This window comes from Lathyrus oleraceus, chromosome 5 (genome assembly GCF_024323335.1).
Source record: "Lathyrus oleraceus cultivar Zhongwan6 chromosome 5, CAAS_Psat_ZW6_1.0, whole genome shotgun sequence".
Lineage (NCBI taxonomy): Eukaryota > Viridiplantae > Streptophyta > Magnoliopsida > Fabales > Fabaceae > Lathyrus > Lathyrus oleraceus.
The window spans coordinates 624,746,270-624,751,419 of record NC_066583.1 but is presented as its reverse complement, the minus strand read 5'-3'; the positions used below and the strand labels follow the sequence as shown (position 1 = coordinate 624,751,419).

General features: G+C 37.2%; 1 long non-coding RNA gene across 2 annotated transcripts; it reads left to right on the top strand.

Annotated features, from left to right (window-relative positions):
- The first annotated feature begins 720 nt into the window (after nt 1–720).
- LOC127087238 (uncharacterized) lies at nt 721–3,805 on the top strand. Of its 2 annotated transcripts, none has more exons than XR_007789814.1 (5): nt 721–1,453; nt 1,678–2,121; nt 2,235–2,506; nt 2,706–2,773; nt 2,932–3,805. It is a non-coding gene; the product is annotated as an uncharacterized LOC127087238 (long non-coding RNA). The 2 variants fall into 2 exon arrangements; XR_007789813.1 differs by having other exon boundaries at nt 1,549–2,121.
- Nucleotides 3,806–5,150: the final 1,345 nt, after the last annotated feature.

Here is a 5,150-nt window from a genome sequence, read left to right as displayed (position 1 = left end):
AAAAGAAATGATTTGAAATGTTATGGTTTGATGTTTTAATTAAATGACGAAAATTTGAGCAATGTGGCGTACGCCAATTATTCGAATGATCGAAAGATAATGAGGCGAACGCCTCCTATCCTTTTATTATTTGAAAATTTAGAATTAAATGGTTGTAGAATTTGTAATTGATTTTAAAAGAAATGATTTGAATATGTAATTTTTAGGGTCTTAATTGAATGACGAAAATTCGAGCAATATGGCGAACGCCAATTAATCGAATAATCGAGAAGTAGTGAAGCGTACGCTTACTATCCTCCTTTTCATCCAAAAATTATTTTTTTTTAAAAGTAAGGTTTTCTCTTTAGAAATTGTTTAATTTAGAAAGAGGTTTTTGGATTTGGATTCATTAGAGTTAATAAGTTTTGAGAAAAAAATATTTGGGATTGGACCGAGGTAGATTCATCCTAGAAATGATTATCATCCACTTAATTGACTAAAATAACCTAACACCATAAATAAATAAAATAGGACTTAACGATAATAATCAAACTTATGTTGATAAAATATTTTTCTACTATTATTAATCATAATCAATAGGTTATTCAAAATGCTTGAATAATTTTTTTGGATAAGATGATGAATGAATAAAAATGCAGGCTGGGTGTATGAAAGGAAAACAAGGGTTGGTTTTGAAAAAACGAGTTATAATAGACAAAAAAATGGGCCCTAAAGCCCATAACACACCACACGAGACCAATAGTGACGAAATGGATGAGTGAACAAGATGGGCCTTAAGCCCAATCCCACTTAAGTGCCCACAAAGAAAGCATGGAATTTGAAAGGGGCAGCTGTACAGCTGCTCCAACCGTGTGGCTTTGCAAGCCTTCGGTATTCCTCATGCAGCCATCTGTCTTGGTAATGAGAATATTCATGGCCTTTGAAAAACTACCCAACCGTCATTTGTATTAATTGGTACATAAATGATTATTAACTCTAATTAACAGCACTACAATGTCTCTTTAAACTCCAATAACCCCCTTTCTCTATGCACTTTTCACTATTGCCACACAGTATATCAACGAAAGAAAGATCCACACGACCGAACTTGATGAACAATAGATGAAGTTCATCAGTTTCGATTTTTCAAAAATTTAGAGAAAAAACGAAATAACCATTTTCCAAAACAAATTCCACAGCCCTAACCTAAAACGCTTCGGAATATCAAACAAATCAGAACCCTGTTTCATGGCTTTTCTAGAAACAAAATCCATTTGCAATCCCCATTTAAACGTTAGCCATGGCAAGAAAATACCGTATACAATATTAACAATCAACAACCATCAATTAATTTGACGTACACGGTTCAATACGCATATGAAGGTTTTGATCCCAAAAAGCTTTACGCAAAGAGAAACAGATCTCAACGGTCACGACTCCGTCGAAATTCCGGTGACCAAGAGTAGTACCTCAGGTAAATGGTTCTGATCTTGTCCTTGTTTTCCGCTTCGGATCCTTGCCCTCTCTTTCTCCGTTCTTCTTTATCGACCTTGAGTTTTTATTGTGAAGTGGTTTAGCACAGTCTACTCAAAATTCTGATGATGAACTTTAAGTATACTTTGGATGCTTTGAGCTTTGGTGATTGAGTTTGGGTGAAATCTTAGCAGAGTAACGGTGCTTTCTCCTCCTCCTTTTCAGTGATTGCGTGCCTCTATATATAGAGCGAAGGTGAGTAACTCTTCAATCGTGAGCTGGCAAATCCTAGCGGATCTTTCCGTTAGAGAATTGATCCTATCCAGATTTTGTGGTCCCTTCATACCAGGTGGTATCAAATTCATTCTTCTCTTTTTTTTTTGCGTGGTCATTCCTTCAAATCTCTCTCTTTGAAGAATTTTTACTGTTGTAACAGGTATTCGTGTGCTGGTGAGTAAATCCGTGTTTTTACCATTTCTTCAAAAACACGCTTTAACGTTTCAAATTTGTTTTGACTTGACGTGAACATTTGCAACATGAACCTTGGCTGAAACTCCAACTCTTGATGCGTATTGCCGGTATTTACGTTGTTTTTTAGTTTTGGGATGCTATTGTGAAGGTCACAAGATGCTCCTTGATGCTTGCAAAGTGGGCTTTGTGGTTATGTTGGTAAGTTCCATGGTAACATTTCCCTCCGTGCTTTTACTCATTGGTTTTCTCCTTAGAGCATCGTGGTAAAGTCCTTCTATTTTATCTCTTTTGTTGGCTTATTGGTGTTGTAGGATTTGGTGGTGCTGCTATGTTAACTACCATGCCAATGAAAACAATATGGAATATGATGCGAGTGAGGTACATGGTCGGATTGTGATGTAGCAATGCTTGTCGGAGTGAAACGCAGGTTTACTTTTGCTCGGTCAAAGTAGAGTGCATCATGTTTTTCACCACGGTGGATGGACTGTCATAGCGCGCGGCTTTTTGCGACACGGTTCCATCACTTGCAGACACTTATTTAGGAACGCCATGATATTGTACACAATCAATGTACATGATTTAGGTATCACCTGTTATTCCTTAACTTGTGGGTTTAATTTTGGTGTATACTCTATTCATTCATGCTGATTTAGTGTGCTTGGCCTTGGATTGAGTGGTGGTTCATGAATCAATTTTCTTGAGTTCTGAATTCCTTACTGTTTCGAAAATTTGGATGTCCGAAACTCTTAGGAAATTTATTGAATGGCTTTGGTATTTTGCAGGGTGCTGTTATGTTAACACAAGTTGGCGGGTAACTTCAAGTTCCATTATTTCACTTCTGTTTCGAAAGGTAACGACCAAAGTATTCCGCTTGAGCACCATAACCCTTACACTGCCATTTTCCTGATGCTGGTGGAGATTAACTATTGCAGCCTGAATTCGATGATAATGTGTTTTATTTGCATTTAACTTGCCTCTGTTGTGTCTGATGAATAAAAATGCCTCCAGGATGTGGTTTATGGACACTGATGAGTGCTTACTCAGAAGCAAAACTTGATTAATGGAGAGTGTGTACCAACACAAGTGTGGCTGATTGGTGTTAGCCACATAGCTGGATTTTGAGGCCTTGCTGATTTTGCATTTCTCGTTATGCTTCTGTTGTCATTTTGATTCTTTTTTTTGACATGTTTTCTTTCGTGGAATGCAAGTTTTGGATATTCGTATGATTACTACGTATGCATTTTGACCATTGCGACAACCAGTTGACGTTGGGACATTGCTTGGTGTCATGAGGCATTTTTATTATTGCACTTGTGCTGGCTGGATGTATGGAAAACGTTCCAGTATGCTGTCATGGATACCGAGGTAAATGGCCGATGAAGAGTGTGCTCCAACTTGGTTGTAATCCAATGGTGATGTCATGGTCTTTGGATGCCGATATCCGAACCCAGCAGGTGTCAATTGCGCAGTCCAAGCTCCTGATTATGCTGCCTTGACATATGTTGCGAAAGGGGGCCGTGGCTTTTCACATTAACAACTTCAAATTTGTTGGTTGTTTTGCTCATGTTGAACATGTTGGGTTTGGCTTCCATAGCGCTTGCTGCAATGTTATGGTCGATGGATTCTTGACAAAGCCGGAAGTCTTGCAATTGTGTTGAATGGCCTTTGGATTTTTTAGAAGAACCAGAACCTCTGCCGAAAGTTATCACAGTACATCATCACTTCAAACTCCATACGTAATAGGCCCTCATTAAATCAAAGTGATTAGCTTTTATTTGTCTGAGCTCTAAACTTTTGTATTTCTTTTGAGCTTATTCCCAAACTATCATAACTGGATTAGAAACTTGAATGTTACATGTAACTTTTTTATTGCCTGTTTAAATTGTTTGCCTTGTAATTTCTCGGTACTTTGAATTGGTTCTTAATCTACCGGAGTACTATTGAAACAAACAGGTGTTTCCCTTATAATGGTCTGCGGCTGGTTATGGTTGTCGTACCATACTTGGCCTAGCAAAAAAAATGCTGTATTGAGATTTTCCTTGTAAACCAAAACGGCAGAACTAACTCTGTTTGCTGTCATAGCAGGATGTCCTTGTAAACCAAAATGGTAGAACTATCTTTGTTTGCTGTCATAGCAGGATGGGCGTTTGATTGGGTTCTGTAGTAAGCTTGTCATGAACGACGGGTGGGATTTATGCCAATGACTTTGGTATGTTGTAGGCCTCAAGTGGTAGACTCATGGTCTTGTGATAAGTGAGACTATCCTTGCTAGTCCCGTGATGTAAAATCCGTTATTCCGCCGAGAGCATTCGTCCATTGGACTGTGTTAAACCCCCATCATTGTCACACAGTTTGAAATGAGTTTATGGAAAGTGAAGCAAATAGCTTTCTACATGACGCTAGTTGATTCACAAATGGAAAATGCAATTTGGCATGTGACCATTATCTTGAATATGATTTGTACATATGGTTTTGGTGGTGAATCCTAAAGAGCAAAGGGTGGATAAAAAAGTATAAAATTGGATTTTGGACCAAGCCTTTAACTATATATGCATGATAGATTTGAACATTACCCGAACTGATCACATGAACATGGTTAAAGAACCGAGCTATGAATTTAATGAACCATCAGTCCTTAATCAAGTAGGCACGATCAACACTTGAATTCACTCACTCTAGGTTTTAACAAACTTGTATGGCCAAACAATATGCATGTCATGCGGAACATACGATGCAAATAATAATTAAAAAAACAAAATTAATTCTATGAAAATTTAAATATGTCCGGACAAAATTGGGGTATGACACATAGACATTAACACTTTATTAGGATAATCATGGTTAGATAAATTCTTTCCTAGATCCTTTAACTTATTGATCGTAGGAATAAAACACAATTGCATGGATTCCACAGTTTCGTAACTACGAGATGCAATCTAAGAGAGGATGAATTAGGATTGCCTGATTTTTCTCATTTTTGTGCAACAATTCTTAAATTGTTATTTTTCCGAAAGTTATGAATGTGATATGTTCTTAGGACGACTTTAAAATTCAAAAAGTAAAATGCATAAAAGTAAAGAACACATATCAATTATACTAGTTCCCCTTATAATCAATGGTACACCTAGTCCCTCTACTCCTTAGAGGATTTTCCACTATGTTTATATTTTTGTACAAGTATTAAACCAAGACTAAGTCTCACAAACATTCTAACACAAACAACACAA